Below are 22,631 nucleotides of genomic sequence, written 5' to 3' on the forward strand. Positions count from 1 at the left end.
TTTCTTTCCTTTGTTCTTTTCGTCTTTTCTGTTTACTTCTTTTCTTTTCTTTTGTACAGGCCGAGTGGGTGAGAGTTGAGTGTTTTTCCCTTTCTTTTTCTTTCCTGCAGATCTAGAGACAGAGACAGAGATGATTGAGAAATAAAAGCTTGCTGGATATTATGCTTTTCCGAAATAGAGAGGGTGATTTTTCTGCACAAAGTCAAGGAAAGAACAGTGGAAAAGAAAACGTTTTTCTACTCTGTTTTTGCTGATGCTGGCCGAAATGCTCAGGGAGTGAAAAAGGTTTGATCCTATCCTGTTTTAAGTTCTAACCGAATGAGAGAGGGAGTGTTTTGAGAGGTTCATTTCCTAGTTTTTCTGTACAAAAACAAGAAAGAAAGATGGAGAGTTTCTGAGAGACTTTTGTTTCCTGCTTGCTGGACAAAACGGAGAGGGTGAAATAAGAGAATCTTTTCAGGTTTTCTTTGTAGAAACCTTGCTGGCTGCAACATGTTGAGAGGAAAAACTTCGGTTACTGTCAAAGAACAAGAGAGTGCAGGAGTTCCGGATCAAAGGTAAGTAATGGGTAATGATGATTTTTTTTGATAATAATAAAAGACTCGTTAATTAATAATGTTGTATATGGATTTTCGTCGTATGATGCTTTAATCTCATAAATATCTATTAAAAACTGATATATAAATATTCATATTATTTTATTATTATTATTAGGTCTTTAAATTTTATTTTAAGATATTATATTTTACACCTTAAAATATGAGAGGTTATATCTCTTCCTCCTTAACAGATTTTTGTTCTCGAAATTCGTAATTTATTCTACACAAAAAGTAAACTTAATTTCTAAGCTTTTACTTAGTGACACAAATTTTAAGTGTAGCCTTTAATTATTGATCATAGGTTATTCTAACATTGATTAATAACATATCCTAAGAGAAAAAGGATGTAGAAAAATAATGCATTTTTTTTTTTAATCAATTATCTCATCAGGGCTCTTTTTATTGTATATTTTATTATTGAAATTTCATCTACCATTTTTAGGAAAGAAGCTTATTCATAGATGAAAACTTCGACTATTATAAGTGGTCGATCTTATCATTTTAAAAAGGGTGTAAGAAAACAATATTTTATATAGTACTATGATCTATTTTATGGGTTCGACTAATCGATTACGGTGCATACGAGTACTAACCTTATATGGTGTCTATCTCCAAATCTGCAAATTCCTCTCTATCAGCATCATTAAGGACAAGAGAATACGCTCGGGCTCAAGCATGTTTTTGTTGTTGATATCCGCCTCTTTGCGACCTTAATTCTCCAACACGATTTGTAGGGCAATGCTTCCGAAAATGACCAAACTTACCACACTTGAAACATGTCGGGCCCGTCATCCTACATTCTCCCACATGCATTATTCTACACTTGTTACAAGGAGGTACCTGTTTTCCTAGTTCTGGTGGATAACTCTTGCCTACGGTTGGCTTGGAATCTTCCTCTATTGCAGGCCTTTTCTCTGGATACGATGTCTGGCATTCTAATATATGGCATTAGAATTAATCCATTTTATATGCCGTTATAATGTCCAAACGACATTATATTATTTAAAAATTAAAAGTGAAAAAAAGAATATTATGTTATTATGAGAATTATTTTTTAATAATAAAAAGATATTTAAAGGCTTCAATAAATGTCGTGATAAGGTCCGCATACCTGCTTTCTCAATATCAATACTCAAAGGATTAGTGTTCTCGCCCTTGCCTTGGCCAACTGTGTTTGCTGAAATCTGATCTTTTGTGGCTTCAGCCCCTTGGTGGTTCTTATTTGGGCAACTCTTCTGAAAGTGACCGGCCTTACCACACTTAAAACAGATCAGGTTTGCCTTCCTACATTCTCCTGCATGCGGTTTTCCACACGTATCACATAGAGGTGCTCGGTTCACTAAGGTTGGGGAGAAGTTCCGTTTCTCACTTGATTGGGAATTATCACCTATAGCAATTCTTTTAGATGGATGTGATGCCTGAGAGATTGATTGTCTCTTTAGTTCGTTGACTGGCACGCTTGAGGCTCTTGATATGCTCGGCTCACCGTTAGTAAACTGTGATGACTCACCACTCGAAAGCGGGGGTCCTCCAGCAGAGAGGCTCGTCCAAAGCCATAGTGTCTTTGCTGCAGCAATAAGGGGCACAGATGCTTTTTGCGGCTGTGCTAGAAGAATATTATACCTCCTCATGCGCAGCTGATGGAGTGCACTAGAGAAATCCCTGTCACCAGAAATCAGCATAAAGTTCGCGGGAGCAGGGTTGTCTACTGCCCAGAACAGCATGTCGACTAAAATCTTCTTGTCACTCGCATCTTTCACACCTGTTACAAACATTCATGTGTCAATGAAAACAAATACACTTCGAAAAACATCGCAATCTAATTGTGTAGTCCATCAATAAGTTTGTGAGAGTTGGCCAGAAAAAAAGAAAATGAAAATCGTGGATAAAGATAGTCAAAGCTATTTGCATCACAGGGTTCATAGACGAATGGAAGTGCAATTAACAATTCTTGAAAACACAAAGCAAACAAAACGTGAACCTCTGAAGGGCAAGAAAAGGAATAAATTTAACTAATGCCTACTAATCAAAATTAGTATTCACATAAATAAGAGTAAAATACCAAATCTTCCTTAAGTTCAATAATCTTCACCGAACATGTTATGAGCCTAAATTGCTGAAATTGAAATGGATAGAAATAAAACAGTAAATTGACACTTCAAGGGGTCAAGGCTTCCTTTCTTTACTTCTGAACTTTTCTTGTTGTTTCATTCATACTCATAACCAGCTTAAATACAAACTAAATTACAACTGAAGATACTCACTAACTGTCGTGCATGCCTAATGCTACGCACCACTTACCCACTAACAACCTGAACCACATGCAGTACCCAAGTTTCTACTTTTGAGGAGAAGTGGACCGGTTTTTAGGGAAAGACAACTAACATAAGTAACTAACACCAACATGAGTAGTCAGCAACTAACACAACACCACTAACACGTGTACTTAAATGAACGAAGGTGAAGAAGCAGCATCCAGCTATCTCCAACTGCCCAGCTGTCCAACCGAGGTCCATGCACGTGTCCCATGAAAAACTGGATCAATTCCACAAGTCGCAAGCTGAACTCCCAAGAACACTCTAGACACCCAAGATACCAGGCACATAACAAGGCTCCCCTGTTCAAAAGACCTTGCCCACAAGGTCGGGAAAAGAGTGCCGAAGCTCATTCCAGTCCTTGTCTGCTGCCACACTCGGGATCCTCTCCTTGCACTATCTCCTCTATCCTTATTTCTTCTTGTTCACCCAACACAATTCCTTCCAGCAAGAAGAGCCTAGGTTGGCTACATTCATGGCCAGGCTGGAACTTTTCATCACAATTGCAACAAAGTTATTTCTCCCTCCTTTCCTGCATTTGGGCTGGGATTAATCTCTTAATGGGTATGCTAGGCCTCTTGTTGAAATTGGTAGGGTATGGATGGTTGGTGTTTCGGGTCTCAGGGACTAGATTTGAGGCTGTAATGAGAGGTGGATCTACTGGATCAGGGGCTGTAGCTAGCTTGGTGTACTCCTGGGAATTGGTTACCCAAGCTTGGTATGTGTGACCTCTACTTCTCATCTTCACTTCTTCTTGCAACCTTGCTAATCCAAAGGCTATGGTTAAGTCCTTTGGTTTGAGTATGGTAACAGTAATCCTAATCTCTTCTTTTAGGCCACTAAGAAAAGTACTCACCTTGAAATCCTCACTAAGCCCTTGGATTCTATTGGAGAGAATTTCAAATCGGTTTTGGAAATCTTCTACGGTGGTGGTTTGTTTGAGTGTGGTGAAGGTTCCTACTGGGTCATCAAAGACTGAGGGGGCAAATCGGGTTTTGAGGGCACTCACAAAGTCCTCCCATCCTCCTGTATACCCTGAATCTGTTAGCCAGTTATACCATGTGAAGGCTCTTCCTTCCATGTGGAAAGCTGCAAAGGAAACCTTTTGGTGATTTGGAGTGCGGTTGTAGTTGAAGAATTGCTGAGCCTTGAGAATCTGTTTCCTGGATCAGAACCATCAAACGTCGGGAAATCTAACTTCAAGGTCCGGGTTTGAATGCCTCCTTCTGTTTCAGTATGGCTACCCTGTCTACCTCCATTCATCCCACTATTCTCTCCATTGTTCTCCCCCCTTCTCCCCACTTTTCTCTCCACTGTTCTCCCCCCTAGGATCCCCTTCATTCTTGCTGGTTTGGTTTTGGTTCTGACTAAGAGAAGCAAAACTACTAGCTAGGGAACTTACTTTGTTCGTCAAGGTCTTCAACATCTCTGTGTGTTGCTGAAGGGTGGTCTTGTTGGCTGTTGTTTCTTCTCTATTGACTACTACTGTGTCCGAAAGTTGAGCAAATCGAGCTCCCTCCACCATGGTCGCAGAAACGCATCTCTAATACCACTTGTTAGATCATTCCTAGTAGCTAATTTGATGAAAACACTAAAAAAACACCCCCAGCAGCCTCACCACTTTAACCAAAAAGTTTTGGTGAGTGAAAATACTCACCAATTTTGATGAGTAATATTCACTCACCAACTCACTCACCAATTTTGTTTTTCGTTTCTCTCTCACATGTTCAGCACACTTTTTTTTTTTCCTTTTTTCTCTCATTTTCTTCTCCCATCTCGCATCTCTCTCACACGATGATGTCCTTATTTCATGGATATGAAGGTTTTTTTTGTTCCTGACATAAACTTTGTGGTTCTTTCATTTATCTTTTCTTTCTTTCTTTCTAGAATTTGGTTAATAAGTAAATGAAAACTTCTGTGAATTTCTTAGCAATGATCTAATCTCACGATGAATGTGTATAGTAGCTTGTTGTATAAAAAGATTAAATAGAGAAAGAATAAAGAAATCTGAAAAAAAAAAAAAAAAAAAAAAAGAAAAAAGAAAAAACATAGTGATAGTAAATAGTTAAAATGGTGAGGCTGCTGGGAGAATTTTTAAAAAGTGGCTCACCAAAATAAAGAAAAGTAATTTTTAACTATTTTGGTGAGGCTACTAAGAATGCTCTTATGAGCCTAAATTGCTGAAATTGAAATGGATAGAAATAAAACAGTAAATTGACACTTCGAGGGGTCAAGGCCTCCTTTCTTTACTTCTGAACTTTTCTTCTTGTTTCATTCATACTCATAACCAACTTAAATACAAACTAAATTACAACTGAAGATACCCACTAACTGTCATGCATGCCTAATGCTACGCACCACTTACCCACTAACAACCTGAATCACATGCAGTACCCAAGTTCCTACTTCTGAGGAGAAGTGGACTGGTTTTTAGGGAAAGACAAATAACATAAGTAACTAACGCCAACATGAGTAGTCAGCAACTAACACAACACCACTAACATGTGTACTTAAATGAACGACGGCGAAGAAGCAGCATCCAGCTATCTCCAACTGCCCAGCTGTCCAACCGAGGTCCATGCACGTGTCCCATGAAGAACTGGATCAATTCCACAAGTCGCAAGCTGAACTCCCAAGAACACTCTAGACACCCAAGATACCAGGCACATAACAGAACACAGCGAAAACGAACCAAATTCTTATTAAAAAAAAAAAAAGAGAGAGAAAAATCGATGCAAAAATCAAAGATGGAAGATTATCGCAATCGCGGAACACAAAATCTCGGATCTGGCTTCTGTGCTGTAAATGGAAACTACAGCACAGATGCTGTAAAAATATTGGAAGGCTCAGATTTAATCACATTTCTTCTTCTTTTGTTTTTTACCCAAAGTCTTCTTCTTCCTTTAGGGCACTTACAGAGAAGACGCATTCTCCTTCTATCTTTCACGTGTCTTTTGACTCTTTTTCTCTGACTCTTCCCCTCTCAAATGTCCTTCCCTCCTCAAACAAGAAGCCACTTACCCTTCCTTCTCCAGCAAAAAAAAAATATGCTTCTATGAAATTTCAAGAGGAAACTTTAGAGCAATAAATCAGTAAGGGACTTTATGGATTTGAGGTAGTTTTCTCTCTCTATCGCTCTCTGAAATTCCCTCACCTGAGCACTCTTTGAGGAAAGATCTGCTGTAAAAATAACAACGGTCCAGATTTAAATCCGATATCCTTAACCCATACGAAGTCGTGGTGCCCAACAAAGTGTGGGTAAAAAGTAGAGGCAATTGACGCCATCTGTTTTCAAGGCAAACTATGACACAAGAAGTTCTTTCAAGCTTATAACTTGTTAAAGAAGCCGCGAAGTTGAAGATTTCAGTGAAAAACATAGAGAAGTATAGAGAGGGTGTGAGGACAGAGAAATAGATCGAGGTGAAGCCGTGAGAGAGAGAGAAGGGGGACTGAAGCTGCAACAGAAGGTATAAAAACGCCTCATCTCTCTCTCTCTCTTGATTTTCATGGGCGAGAGAGTATAACTGTATGTGTGAAATTGTGCAACGGAGGATTGAGCAAAACCAATCTTCTCTGTAAGGGTCCGAAGGGAAGAAGGAGACTTTGGATAAAAAACGACGACGTGTGGCTTAAATGAAATGTGATTAAATCTGAGGCTTTCAATATTTTTACAGCAACTGTGCTGTAGTAGGCTCAAATATTTTTACAGCATCTGTGCTGTAGTGGAACCTTTCCAATAAAGCAATAAACGAACACGAAACACGAGACCTAAAAACCAAACAAGCGGAGATAAAATCTAAACCAACAAATATACAGCCACATCCATCGACAACAAAGCGGCAGAAAAGCTAAATCAAACCACACTCACAGCAGATCTTTTAAAATCCAAAATCACAATAAAAAAATAAAAAATAAAATAAAATAAAAAAAAAAGCGACGCAGAAATCGCAGATTTGAGAGAATCCGCAAAAGTATCGCGGTAGGGTTAGAGAAAGAAGGGTACCGGCGGGGACGTGGTAGAGGGCAATGCCGGTGCTGGAGAGCGCGTGCTGGATGGAGGCGGGGATGCGTTGGGTGTCGCAGTAGGCGGAGATGGAGACGGGCCCGCAGTAGTTCATCTTCACGAGCGCCGAGCTTATGTTCTGCGCGATCGAGTTCGGGTCGCACCACCTGGCAGTTCTCTATATCCCACCACACCGACGTCTTCGCCCCTACGTACTGCGCCTCCGCCATTGACGACGTCGTTCCGTTCACATCCCCAACCATCCTCGCTTCTTCGTTCCTCTACCGCCGTGTCTATCTTAGAGTCTCTGCAACTACTTCCTCAAACCTTTTTTGGTTCTTTGTATTTGGAGGAGTGACTGCTTTTTTTTTTTTTTTTTTGAACCGAAGGAGTGACTGTTGTTTAGAGACATGGAATGGTTCCACTTCGGATTTACAGAGTGGAACCATCACATTTGAACTACCCATATCTTTAAGGGGTAGTGGCTGGGGCTGCTCATTAACCGGCTCCCTCCCTTTTATATTAAAAATTTCACTTTTAATTCACTTTTAATTTTTTATATTATTTTATTCATTCTTTTGGATTAAAAGAGGGTTTTTTAATATAAAGGGAAGGGAGCCGATCAATGGCCTCCCCCCAACCACTACCCATTTTTAAGACCTTGCAGGGGATTCGGCTTCTGTGCTGTACATCAATTCGCCTAAAACTTAGGGTGCGCTCAAAAGAGGACCCACAATCGTCTAATGGCGCGGGCCCACGAGAAGACCTCCGAGTATTCGCGACCCCTGATTTAGTCAATTAATTATAGACCCCTCGTTTACTTGTTAGGTCTGCGAATATTTCTTAAAATATAATTAATATTAAATTTTTGGATTTCGTTGAGATTATTTACCATTAATATTATACCCCCTAGTATTTTCAAAAAAAAAAAAAAAAAATTTATTATACACCCTAGTATTAATTTCACATTATACTCTATTATTTTGTATTAATGTTTTAATTTTAGTTTTATTGTATTTTTCGAGTAATGCTAGAAGTCAATTTTTTATCACTTTTATGTCCCTACAAAAATTATGTGGCTTTTAAAATCACCATTGACCTTGTGATTGATCACTATTGAATTTTGATCAAGTAGTGATTTTAAAAGCCACATTATTCTTAGATGGACACAAGAGTAACTTCTATAATTACTTGTATTTTTTAGGTTGTGTTTGATTAGTAATTTTAGATGTCATACATATATCCTTCTTGTGTCCCGCAAATAATGATATGACTTTTAAAATCACCATTTAACTTGTGATTAATTATAATTGAATTTTGATCAAATAATCATTTTAAAAGCCATATAATTATTAGAGGGACATAAGTATGACCTCTAGAATTACTCATGTTTGAATTGAGATTAGGTATATAAAAAGTGATGAGATTATAAACAAAATTGTAGATAAATGAATCGTTTGGTATTGCGTTTTTAAAAGTATAACGATTTGAAAACGCAAAAATTATGAGGTTTCAAATCGCAGATAATGGGATGTTATTTTGAAAATATACAATTTTCAAAGTTAAACTGATATTTTTTAAAAGCCAAACTGCGATTTTGCTAAATGCTTAACTTCGTTTTTAATTAGAAAAAAAAATTACGTTTTTAAAAATCACATATTTCACAATTGTTATTTTTAAATCGCACTTATTAAAATTACAAACCCAAATAGACAGTTATTGAAATTATCTCATTCTATTATAAGGCAGTGTCAATCTGCCCGATCCCGTTCTATTATATCTCATTTTGCTCCCATTTTGAGTGAGCAGATTCTTTAGCTATTTCTATAGTGTACAAATTACAAAGAAATTTTCAATTTTTATTTTGGATTCTAAACACTGCCGACCAGAACATTGTTTAAGATTAGTAATTGGAACATATATCCTCTTGTCCTGTCCGTTTCTTCAATTAAAGCAGGGAGATTACCTTTTTCTGGTCTTTTGCAAAAGAAATGTATATCGATAATAAAGAGGCCTACGTTGGATATGAACTTCACAAGAAAGCTCTCCCAAAACTCGCCAGCTTTTCACTCACTTCACCTCTCATAGAGTTCGTCTATCCAGCTCCCTCTCATCCCACTTTCATCTGACTTTCGTACCCACGAGGCACTTATTTATTTATTTATTTTTTTAAAAAAAAATTGAGAAATGCTAGAAGTATTTATAAATTTTTACAAACAGAAATTTACAAACTGACATGATATATATCTGGCATTTTATCAATTAAAAAACTTATTTATTAAAACTCAAAGGGATTCGACCGAGACTAGCGACCAACACAAACATAGGCCCCGGCCGGATCTATGTGCATCCTTTTCATCCAGACCCTGACCCCTCACCACTAGCGAGCTCTGACGGAGACGGCGACTGAGACGACGACAGAGACGGGGGAAGAGGATCTGGAGGCTCAGTGGGAAGCCGGAGGAAGCACAGTGTAGCTGAGGAAGAGATCTGGACCCCAACGCACCAAACCCACATCGGCGTGGGTGGTTTCTGGCCGGATCTTCTAGTTCATACAACGTCGTTGGTGAATCACGATCTTCAGTTCGCATGCTGCGACGTCGCCAGAAATCGTCGAGATCTGGGTCGGGAAACCTTCGTCGTCGGCCGTTCGGGATTGCTGGGACCCAGACCTTGACAGTTTCCTGACCCAGACGTTGACGGTGGTCGGGGTCTGGTCGGGATTGCTGGGACGTCGCTGGTTTTTTAATTCGATCAAAAACCAATCTTATGTCGAATCTATGTGTCTAAATTTTTTAAATGATAAAATGTCACATGGGCTCCACATCAGTTTGTAAGCTTCCCTTTGTAAAGGTTTGTAAATACCCCTGGCATTTCTCAAAAAAATTAGTTCAGCTTCAAACAAGCAGCCCGAACTACCCTCCATTTTTCTCACTTTTTTTTTCTTCCAAAATTTTCAAAATCTCCCTCCCAACAAATCCCTCCGCCCACCACCGCCCCCCATCCCCCACCTCCTACTTCCACCGCTGCCCACTGCCTACTGCTCATCTCAGCCACCCACCGCCGACCAGTCGCGCCACCCACCGCCTACACGATCTCTCTACGGTCGGTCTCTCTCTCTTTCTATTTGTTAGATCATCAACAATTGCATTTTCTTGCCTTGATCACCATGATTATAAATATGAAGTCAATTCATATATAGTATTCGATGATAAACAAGTTCTGGGTAGTTCACTAGCTAGAAAATTTCTACTACTCTAATTTGTTTTAAAAAAAAAAATCGAACAAATCTTATTTTTCCTGGGCTTTTTTATTTCTTTAACAGAAATTGACTGCATATTTTAATTTTCTGCATAATAAGCCTCACTTTCGAGTCAGACGATAAGAACCATTACAGATTTAAATATTTTTATTGCAAACTAAGAAACAAGAAGTAACAGGTCCTTGATTTCCACTTGTGATAAATCAAGGTGAGACTAGATTTTTCTCTAAATTCTGAGATGCCCACCTAATTCAAAGCTTGATTTTCAGATTTAATGATTATGATTCTTTGACTGGAGTTGCGGTGCTTTGTAAGTCTACTTGACTAACAGCTAAATTTGAGATTTTTATAGAATCTGGGATTTAGTTTAGGGAAAAGGAAAACTGAAACTGTCATGAAGCATTCCAAATTCTTAGTTAGTCGAGGTTAAAGTTTGTGTTGATCGATATTGGGGTTTTATGGTTTAACAACCAATGTCTTTGTTGGTTGGGTTTTCTATGTGTTGGTTTCAATTTTGGTAAGTGAAAAAGTGTTGGATTGAAGTTGTTGTATTTGTGATTGTGTGTCTGTGGCATTTGAGTTGAGATTGTGTTTTCGTAACGATTGATGATGAGATTGAGTTGGAGGAATTATGGTGAAGTTGAGTAGATTTTGTTGGAAATCTGATGAATTTATTGAGGGTATACGTTCGGTCATGATTGGTTTTGAGGTGTTCTTAATGTTTTAGATTAAGGGATATATGGATTCTAGTTGTTAGTGGTTATGGACTTGTTCGTGTTGAAAATGTTTGGCACGCATGGCGAAATCTGTTGTTGAACGAGTGTCCTGATCTTAATGGTATTGCTCTATATTTTTCCCTGGTGATAATATTAAGAGGTTTTTTTATTTATTTATTTATTTTATTTTTAAAACATGTCTTCTATTGGTTTCTAGATCCATAGGGAACATTCCCTGCCTGATTGAGCTGATGGAGGTCCAACGTTCAATGATGAGAAGCTGCATTGATGGTGTGGAGTTGCTAATATTTACATCAAAGCAGCTGCATATGGACTCACAGGGTGAGTTATCTGGCATCCACAACATTCGGTTTTCCTACATTGTCATATACTTTTTTCTCTGTTGCTTCAACTTTTTCCCGTAGATGAGTATACTAAGGACAACTGTTTAGGTTTTCTGATTTGTATGGTAGAGATTATTGTGATTAATACTGAAAATACTCTGAATTGGAATCTAGGGTCATTGCCCGATATATTGGTGCTTGTGTTCGAAGTACCAAGATTTTTATCTGTGAGATATAATACTTTTTTTTTTTTTTTTTCGTTTTCACTCACATTCTTCTCCCTCTTCCTCGTTTTCCCTTTTGCTATGTGATTTGATTCCGTTTTCATATCTAAGCATGTGTTCTCTAGGTTAGAAGCTTGCTTATGATAATTAAATATGTAGAGTGCGCAAGGATTTTTAGGGAATAAGAGAGGAAGGTGGACTAAGGCTTTTACTGAATAGTACGAAATATTGAATTAAAAGAGCATTTAGAGAAGGTCGATCTCCTGGATACAAGCAAGGACTAAAGGAATTTCTTTCTTACCTCACTGACCTCTGACACCTACAATTTATAGACTTACCATTCAGGTGCTAGATCCAACTGAATGGCCAGCTCACATATTCCCTCAACTGCAGAATATTTCTCTAAGCGAATAAACGCAACAACCCAAAATAGAATAGCTGAAATAACGGAAAGCAAAACGACAACCACAAAGGCTAAAACGCAGAGTTCTAGAATACTTTGCCACATCATCACAAAATACCCACAAAATACCCTAATTTCCCAATTCCTGTAGCCCTAATTCCCCAATTGCCCAATTGAGTCCACAACAATGCCCCCTTCTGAAAACACCTTGTCTGCAAGGTGCGGGTATTGTGCCCGCAACTTCCAAGCCTTCTCCCAAGTGTCTTCTTCCGGCAGGGTGCCGGACCAATGGACCAAGAGCTCAGTAACGGAGTGGCCACGAGACTTAACGGCACGCTTGTCCAGAATGGCTTCCGGTTCTGGGCGGAGCTCACCATTCGAGTCAACTGGTGGGAGAGTGGGCAGGGGAACCGAGTGTTGATCGAGCTGCTTCTTCAAACACGACACATGGAACACCGGGTGAAGCCGAGCGGCCTCCGGGAGGTCTAATTCGTAAGCAACAGACCCAATGCGTTGAAGAACCTGGAAAGGGCCAAAGAACCAAGGGGAAAGTTTCAAATTCTTCCGAGAAGCCAAGGACTTATGGCGGTAGGGCTGCAGACGCAGGTACACCCAATCACCCACCTGAAATACCCTCTCTATTATGTTTTTATCAGCTTGAACCTTCATTCTGTTGTGAGCTTTGTGGAGATTTTCTTTGAGGAGACTAATAGTAGTGCTGCGATCTTTAAGAAGATCATCCACAGCTAAGTTAGCGGAAGTCTCGGGTACATAGGATAGAAGAGGGGGAGGGGGATAGCCGTAGACAGCTTCAAAGGGGGTTAGACCAGTGGATGAATGGTGGTTGGTGTTATACCACCATTCAGCCAAGGGAAGCCAAGAGCTCCAATTCTTCGGCGTAGAAGTCGAGTAGCACCGTAGATAGGTCTCCACGCATTTGTTCAAAGCTTTCGTCTGTGGTTGGTAAGCGGAGCTAAAGGCCAAGGAAATCCCTTGCAACCGGAACAGCTCCTTCCAAAATGAGCTAGTGAACACCGGTTCTCTGTCGGAGACAATGGTGGTGGGCATGCCATGGAGCTTTAGAAGGTTGGCCAAAAACAACTGGGCCACTTTAGAGGCAGTGTAAGGATGAGAGAGGGCGATAAAGTGCCCGTACTTCGTGAAACGGTCGACTACCACCATAATAACGGAGAAACCGTGAGAAGAAGGCAACCCATCAATAAAATCCATTGAGATATCTGATCATACTCGACTGGGAATTGGAAGAGGTTGCAAGAGGCCTGGAGGATGAATGGTTTTTGGTTTAGAAACTTGACAGACAGCACATTCTTGGACAAATTTTTTGATATCCTACCTCATACCTTTCCAAATAAAATTAGACTTAGCGCGTGCCAAAGTCTTGTGGTAGCCAGAATGGCCTGCTGTTGGGTCGGAGTGAATGAATTCCAGAACTTGCAGTTGGAAGGGAGAGTGCCTGATTAACCAGAGGCGACCCATCTTAAGCAACAACCCCCGTTGTAGGGAAAAACCCTTTGGGCCAGGGAGATTCTGCTGGAGCTTTAGCAGAGTGGACTGAGTCTCCGGGTCCTGAGCATAAGAGGCCTGTAAATCTGCCACCCAAATCGTGGTTGGAAAGGAAATGAGGGAGATGGAGAGCTCAGTAGCAGAAGTATCAAATTGCCGAGATAAGGCATCGGCAACCCTGTTCTCATTGCCCTTTTTATACTCGATGATAAAATCATACCCCATGAGCTTTGAGATCCAACGTTGTTGAGGGACAGTGGCTACCCGTTGCTCCAAAAGGTACTTTAAAGCCTGCTGATCGATGTGAACCTTAAAAGGACGGCCCAACAAGTAAGGACGCCATTTTTGGACGACCAAAATGAGGGAGAGGAGTTCTTTGTCATAGGTAGACAGCAACAAAGCGCGTCCCTTCAGGGCCTGGCTAAAGAAGGCAATGGGATGGTTGTCCTGCATCAACACAACCCCGAGACCCAAGTCACTGGCGTCGCATTCAATGACAAACTCCTGAGTAAAATCTGGAAGGTGCAAAATCGGAGGGCTGACAACAGTAGCTTTGAGGCGATTAAAAGCCTTGGTAGCAGCTGGACTCCAAGAGAAGGCATTCTTTTGTAAAAGAGCCGTCAAGGGGGTTGCAAGAGAACCGTGGCCTTGAATAAATTTCTGGTAATAACCAGTGAGGCCCAAAAATCCTCGTAAGGATTTAATGTTGTGAGGAATCGGCCAATTATCCATTGAAGCCAGCTTGGAAGGATCCGCACGAACTCCATGGGAAGAAATGAGATGGCTGAGGTAAGCAATCTCAGGGACCCCGAACTGGCATTTGGAGCGTTTAGCGTAGAGCTGGTTGGACTGAAGGACCTCCAAGACCTGCTGTAAGTGAAGCAGATGGTCAGATAAATTGTTGCTGTAAACTAAAATGTCATCGAAGAAAGCAAGCACAAATCGACGAAGAAACGGCCGGAATAGATCATTCATAAACCCTTGAAAAGTGGAAGGGGCATTTGTCAAACCGAAGGGCATTACGAGGAATTCGTAATGACCCTCGTGGGTACGGAAGGCTGTCTTCGGCACATCTTCAGGATGAATGCGGATCTAGTGCTAACCCTAGCAGAGGTCTAACTTGGAGAAAAAATGAGATCCAAACAATTCATCAAGAAGTTCGTCAATTACAGGAATCGGCTACTTATCTTTGACCGTAGCTTGGTTCAAAGCTCGGTAGTCCACACAAAAACGCCAACTCCCATCGGCTTTTAGCACCAGCAAGACCGGAGAAGAGAAGGGTCTAAGACTTGGTTGGATGACCCCCGAATCCAGAAGTTCCTTCACAATCTTCTCTATTTCCGTTTTTTGAAAATACAGATAACGGTACGGCTGAACACTGATAGGCTGAGGATCCTAAAGAAGAATCTGGTGGTCATGGGACCTGAGAGGTGGCAGACCTTTAGGCTCATAAAAAATGGACTCAAAAGACTGGAGAAGATCCTGGAGGGGTGCGGGAGTGGAGTCAGTCAGAGCAGAAGCTAACACCGAAGGGCATGGAGGACCTAGTTGGAGGAAAAAACCCTTGTTGCATGTAGGGAAAGATCGAAGGAAGCGAGTGCCATCCTCCAAAGAAAAACCTGAGGGATCAGCACGTTCTTCGATGTTTTTCACGCTTCTCAATATCTCTACAAAATGAGTAAACCTAAGGGACCTTTTCGAGGGTCCTCTCTAATGCTTAAGTTAGCTTCTGAGATAAAATAATGCTCTGTGCATAAAAAAATTAGTTTGAGTTTATACTTGGAGTATGGGCCTATTTATAGGCAAAGAGGTGGAGTCAAACCTGGATTAAAATTCCTGCTCCTTGTTGATCTAGAACTGCTGTCAAAGTTCTAATTGAACTTTGATCCTTTATTAGACTTCTAATATGATCATTTATTAGACTTCTAATCTGATATCTTATTTGACTTCTGATCTGATTGAATCCTGAGTCCTATCCCGATTCTACAGGGAATAAGACTACTCATCAAACTATACTTCAACTAAGAGCCCTATCCCGATTCTACGGGGATAGGACTGCTAATCGGATTACGACTTTTACTTCAATTCAACTTGGAGTAGAGTCCTAATCCATATCTACTGGGATAAATGATACCTGATTTCTCAGGAATAGCTGCTAAGTGTCTATCACCCGGGATCAGACTTCCCGGGAGTCCCATTATCTCCTCCTTGGATCTGGTTGAGTGGAATTTATTCCCAACTGTTACCCCACAATTCCCTTATCCGAAGCTTGCTTGAATAATGGGAATTCTATGTCTCAGAAACCCGAGCTTTGTTTCCTTCTGAAAACCTGTTAACTTGCAAACCTGAGGGTTAAATCTTACCCCCCATTACCATCTTGTTTTTCCTTAGGGTTGTCTCACTGTCTCTTGGAATGGCTAACTCCTGAAAACCTGCAAAACCCGAGGGTTAAATCTGACCCCCTGGCTCCTAGCTCTCGATGTAGGACTAACTGAGAGTCTCTTTCTTCTCGCTCTCAGTATTAGACTAATCGAGAGACTCTTTCTTCTTGTTCTCGGTATAAGACTAATTCGAGAGGCTTTGATTCTTGCTCTCGGCAAGGACTAATCTGAGAGTCTTTCTTCTTGCTCTCGGCATTGACTGATCCAAGAGGCTTCTTTCTTTCTCTCAGCAAGGACTAATTCGAGAGGCTTCTGTCTTGCTCTCAACAAGGACTGATCCGAGAGGCTTTCTTCTTTCTCTCGGCAAGGATTGATCCGAGAGGCTTCTTTCTTTCTCTCAGCAATGATTGATCCGAGAGAATTTATTCTTTCTCTTGGCAAGGACTGATCGAAGAGGCTTATTTCTTGCTCTGAGCAAGGACTGATCCGAGAGGCTTTCTTCTTTCTCTTGGCAAGGACTAATTCAAGAGGTTTCTTTCTTTCTCTCAGCAAGGACTCATTTGAGAGGCTTTTTTCTTGCTCTCGGCAAGGACTGATTCGAGAGGCGTTCTTCTTGCTCTCGGCAAGGACTGATCCAAAAGGCTTTGCTTTTTTCTCTCAACAAGGACTGATCTGAGAGGCTTTGCCTTCTTACTCTTGGTAAGGACTGATCCGAGAGGCTTTCTTCTTACTCTCGGCAAGGACTGATTTGAGAGTCTTTCTCCTTACTCTCAGCAATGACTAATCCGAGAGGCTTTGCCTTTTACTCTTGGCAAGGAATGATCTGAGAGGCTTTCTTCTTGCTCTCAGCAAGGACTGATTCGGGAGGCTTTGCCTTTTGCTCTCGGCAAGGACTGATCCGAGAGGCTTTGCTTTTTGCTCTCAGCAAGGACTGATCCGAGAGGCTTTGCTTTTTGCTCTTGGCAAGGACTGATCCGAGAGGCTTTGCCCTCTTACTCTCTACAAGGATTGATTCGAGAGGCTTTCTTCTTGTTCTCGGCAATGACTGATCCGAGAAGCTTTCTTCTTGCTCTCGGCAAGGACTGATTCGAGAGGCTTTTCTTCTTGCTCTTGGCAAGGATTGATCCGAGAGGCTTCTTTAACTGATCCTAGAGGCTTTGCTTTTTGTTCTCAGCAAGGACTGATCCGAGAGGCTTTGCTTTTTGATCTTGGCAAGGACTGATCCGAGAGGCTTTGCCCTCTTACTCTCGGCAAGGATTGATTCGAGAGGCTTTCTTCTTGTTCTCAGCAAGGACTGATCCAAGAAGCTTTCTTCTTGCTCTCGACAAGGACTGATTCGAGAGGCTTTTCTTCTTTCTCTCGGTAAGGACTGATCCGAGAGGCTTCTTTCTTTCTCTCGGCAAGGACTGATCCGAGAGGCTTCTTTCTTGCTCTCGATAAGGACTGATCCGAGAGGCTCTCTTATTTCTCTATGCAAGGACTGATCCGAGAGGCTTCTTTCTTTCTCTCGGCAAGGACTGATCTGAGAGGCTTATTTCTTGCTCTCGGCAAGGACTGATCCGAGAGGCTTTCTTCTTTCTCTCGGCAATGATTGATCTGAGAGGCTTTTGTCTGCAAAAGAAGCGACATCAACGGGTTCCCGATCCCTAGACTGAGAACACTTTGATGCTTAAGTCAGCTTTATTCTTTTATTCTGAAAATACTTATTCCCAAAATCTGGGGAATTTTCTGTCTTTTATTATAACTAGTTTGAGTTAAAAATAAAAGTCTGGTTCTTTGTAAACATAAATGCTAAAAATAAAATTCTAGCCTGAAATTCCCAAGAGTCTTTTCTACATGACCACGAGCAGATTCTGTTGTTGCCTTGGCTCTCTATGCCGTGGGCTTCTGCTTCCCCACTCCTTTCTTCTTTCTATGTCATCTCGGGGATCATTCTCCTGATGCCTCTCGTCTAGTTGAAGACGGTCTCAGGGATAGTAATCCCGTGGCTACTGATTTCGGGGCTGATAGTCCCGTTGATTTCGGGACCTGTTCTTTCCTGTAAGGAGGATTCCTGGTATCTTTGGTGGTTGGTGAAACACCGGATCTCTTTTGATCTCCATGAGGACTTCTGATATCTCGGCATTGAGAGGTGTAAAGTTGTAATCTTTGAACTTCTTTACTGGCCTTTGCTCTTTCCCATTAGCTTTTTTGAATTCTTTCATTTTCTTTTCCAGGGCTGTCTCTCGGGGTAGCCTAGAACTGACCATCCGTCTGGTGAAGGGTGAGTCTGTACCTATTAGGAGCTTATCCACAGCTATGAATTTGCTCTTGGCAAGGACTGATCCGAGAGGCTTCACATTCTCCATGTATGTGCACCTTCTCTCCAAGTCGGCAATAACTCTGCTAAGATCTCATGCATCCTCCTTTTGGAGTAGGGCCTTCTTAATTCTTGGGGATGGACTTCCCAAAAATTATCTTCTTGGTGATCATCCTCCCAAAAATCGTAGCTATCGGTATGGCTGTTGTGCTCTTCTTCCTCATGCCCATCCCTGTTCATCTCGGGACGGAGCTGTCCCTGCCTTCTGTGTAACAATTCGGCATTCCACTGTGTTAAGGATTTGATCTGGGCTTTCAACGTGGCTATACGATCTTGATCTCCACTGCCTGGGGGGAGGGAACGGTGGAGGCTGCAGATTGTTCTAAATTACCAGCTCCATTCGGACTATGGGGTCTCAATTAATCTAGCTTCCGGAACGTGTGTTCATCACCATGCTAGATCTTCTTTTTCTTTTATAAGGAACGAATAATTGTTCCCACAAACAACGCCAAACTGTTGGTACAGTTTTCGGTATGGTATGAATCAGCACGTTCTTCGATGTTCTTTACGCTTCTCAATATCTCTGCAAAATGAGCAAACCTAGGGGACCCTTCCTGGGGTCCTCTCTGATGCCTAAGTTAGCTTTTGTGATAAAATAATGCTCTATGCATAAAAAATCAGTCTGAGTTTATACCTGGGGAATGGGCCTATTTATAGGCAAAGAGATGGAGTCAAATATGGATTAGAATTCATGCTCCTTGTTGATTTAGAACTGCTGTCAGAGTTCTAATTGGACTTTGATCTTTTATTAGACTTCTAATATGATCATTTATTTGATTTTTGATCTGATATTTTATTTGACTTCTGATCTGATTGGACCTTGAGTCCTATCCCGATTCTACCGAGAATAGGACTACTCATCAAACTATACTTGGAGTAAGAGTCCTATCCCGATTCTACCGGGATATGACTGCTAATCGGATTATGAATCTTACTTCAATTCAACTTGGAGTAGAGTCTTAATCCATATCTAATGGGATAAATGATACCTGATTTCCTGGGAGTCTCGTTGTTTCCTCCTTGGACTAGGTTGAGTGGAATTTATTCCCAACAAGTGTTCTGATACATGTAAAATAGAATGATATATATATATATATAGGAATAATGCACAAAAGAACTATAGTACTATTAAAAAGGAAATCCTTTCTATTGTTCTTTGCATTTTGAAGTTTCAATCTGATTTATTAAATCAAAAATTCTTAGGGATAGGACTCTTATACCAAATCAAACACCAAACACTCCTAGTTTAAATGGGGATAGGCTCATACTCCAGGTATAAACGACAGACTAATTATTTTATGTATTGAGCATACTTTTCTCTCATAAGCTAATTTAAGCATCGGAGCAAAACCCCTGGAAGGTTTTCTTAGTTTTAGTTGTTTTGCAGTGATCGTGAAAGTGTGAAGAACATCGAAGAAATGTGTCGTTCACATTGTACCGGAAATTATCCCAACAATCTTTGCCGACTTCTTTTTTTTTGTTACAAATATAAATGAATCATCACAATGACACGACTACTTGTCGCTCAGCCAACGTATAGTATACATCACATAATATGTACATGATATACAGAGTCACATTTATGCAACGGAACACATATACAAACGTAATCTAGTTAGCGAAAAACACATCTATAAACACATCTATTAATTACATAAAAGAGACATAACAACGTCTATCTGTTTAAGGCTTCAACATGAGTTATTAATTACATAGCAAAAGGATAGCTCATCAAATACATGTGTCACATGAGACACGAGCTATATACAAAATAACTACAAAAGTTGATCTTCCAAGTCTGACTCATCTACGACCCCAGCGAATGCCTCAGTCGTAGAATCCCAAGTAGTTTGCCACAAGGTCGTCGTCAACGTCTGCGGTACCTGCAGCCAAATGAACATCTTTTATACAGTCATGGTGTTAACCACGTCTGTACAGGTGAAAGTATGAGTTCACCACCTCAGTGGTATAAAACTGAGGTCTCAACAGTATAATACTTACTAAGTTTTCGTAATAAGCCAATCCTTTTATTTGTACCATACGTTTACAATAACAGCTACTATCAACATGATGCCTTTATTTGGAAACGTAGTGTTGCTGATAGAGTAAACACTGGTACACATAATTTGGGAAGTCTACTACGATATACACACATACATATATAGCAGTTGACTCAGCTATGCTCGTATACAAGCTTTCCACAACTTCGGGAAACACAAGCATACGTGTATCTCTTAGTATAAATCAAAGACCTCAAAGTTTGGTCATGCAAGTATGCACATATCCCACAACTTCAAAGGACATAAGTATACAAACACATCCAATCCCGAAAGTCAACGACATCACATCCCGAACATACAAGCATACGTATATCCCACAACTTTGGAGGGCACAAGTATACTAGCACATCAAGACATAACATCATTTATATAAAAACAATTGACATCATAACCTGGTCATACATGCATTCCCACAACTTCGAAGGACATAGGTATACCGGTATATCCAACTTAGACATCACTTAAATCATATGCAATCTAGTCGATAGAAATATACATATGCTCATTCCCATTAGGATACATGCATATTAATACGTCTAGCACAAATCTCTAAAAACATCATTAAATCTCGTTTTGTGCAATGCAGTCATAATAAAGGACTAACTTTGGCCCATGTTAGCATCATACTAGTGGGACTAACTTTGGCCCATATTATTGTCATAATAGCGGGACTAACTTTGGCACATATTATTGCCATAATAGCGGGAATAACTTTAGCCCATATTATTCTTACGGAGACAAACTTCGGCTCCTTTCTCTTTTACAGATTTTACGGAGACAACTTTGGCTCCTCAATTATTATATATATGCTCATGCTATATGCTTTCATGTTCTCTCAATCAAATGGCATCATGTTCTTTCCATAATTTCGCTACACATCATGACAATTTAATTTCTAATAAAACTCATGAAATCATGCTTCAAAATATCACTTCACAAATATGCCACGCACATGTTTGTTCTAAGGTTTCAGTGCTCATCATGCATGACTACACAAATGCATAGGTTTCAGTGCTCATCATGCACGACTACACAAATGCATATGAGATACGAAAATGGGAAACCTATAACACTCAATCAAACCAAATGCACGCAATGCTACGAAATAAGAGCATAATACCTGTGTCAGCATTGGCAGCATTCTCATCAGCTTTGACATTTTCCGGTGTAAGCATGTACACCATTGCCTTAGCAGTTGGTCTAAGCTGATTATTGCTTGCTTGAGTCCCTTGGCTCCTTGCAGCCGCTGTAGGACAATTTCTGACAAAGTGGCCTGGCTTGCCACACCCAAAACATCCACCCTCACCCAATCTGCATGGCCCTAGGTGTTTTTTTCCACACTTACTACACTTAGTGACACTGAAGCTGTTCTGACTCACAGGAGCACCTTGTCTCCCAAGAGGTCCAGAATCGCTGCTGAAAGACTGTCTCTTCGATGGTGGGGGAGGAGGAGGAGTCCCCAATGAAAGTGACCGCTTCCTATTAACATAGTCAGCGGCCACTTCACAGATCCCTTTCTTAGCCATGGTGGCAGTGTGCACCATCTCGACATAGTTAGTGACTTCGAGGAAAATAATCCTCTCACGAATTCATGGCAACAAACCGTCGCAGAACCTTTCAGCCTTAGCCTCTTCATCGAAGATGAAATGTGGGGCATACCTTGATAACTTCTGAAATTCAACTGAGTATTGCTCAACTGTCATATTCCCTTGCTTCAGATCTTGGAAATCTCGAGCACATTGTTGCCTCTGTGCACGAGGAAAGAAACGGTCATTGAATTCTTTCTTGAAACGCTCCCATGAAATGGGAACTCCACGTCCCAACTCTTCAGTAAGAAGTTTTTTTTGGCATTCCACCAGTATCGGGCTTCGCCATTTAACTTCAACCCTGCATAATCGACTTTTTGATCATTGGTGCACCTAAGTGCATCAGCAAGGTCCTCGCAGGTGGATATCCAATTGTCAGCTGCCAAAAGCCCTTCACTTCCAACAAACATAAGTGAGTTATGTCCGAAGTTGGTCGATGAACAACTAACCGTGTTATGATGTTCGCCCCGTCCAGGCATGGCGACCATCATAGTTGTCATCAATTGGGTGAAAGTGGCCCAAAACTGAGCCAGGTCGGGCATCTGGAGAGGCAGAGGAGGTGGTGTAGGTGGAGGTGAGTCACTTGAGGCTCTTGATATGCTCGGCTCATTTGTAGATTTTTGAGTATGTTTCCCTTTGTATTTGTTATCACCACCAACCCTTCCAGCACTAGGAGGCCTTTGGTTTCCAAAAGAAAGGTTTTCAGAATTGCTGGCCGTCATGGGTTGGCTTAACTGAATGGGTTCAGAAACTGGGTATTGTGACGTTTCATGATTAGAGGTATGGTAACCGTTAGTAAACTGTGATGACTCACCACTCGAAAGCGGGGGTCCTCCAGCAGAGAGGCTCATCCAA

The 22,631-nt window shown here is 40.9% G+C and overlaps 1 pseudogene; it reads right to left on the reverse strand.

Moving 5' to 3' along the window:
* Positions 1–1,268: 1,268 nt before the first annotated feature.
* Positions 1,269–7,329, reverse strand: LOC133851459 (uncharacterized; annotated as a pseudogene).
* Positions 7,330–22,631: the final 15,302 nt, after the last annotated feature.

This window comes from Alnus glutinosa, chromosome 12 (genome assembly GCF_958979055.1).
Source record: "Alnus glutinosa chromosome 12, dhAlnGlut1.1, whole genome shotgun sequence".
Classification (NCBI taxonomy): Eukaryota; Viridiplantae; Streptophyta; class Magnoliopsida; order Fagales; family Betulaceae; genus Alnus; species Alnus glutinosa.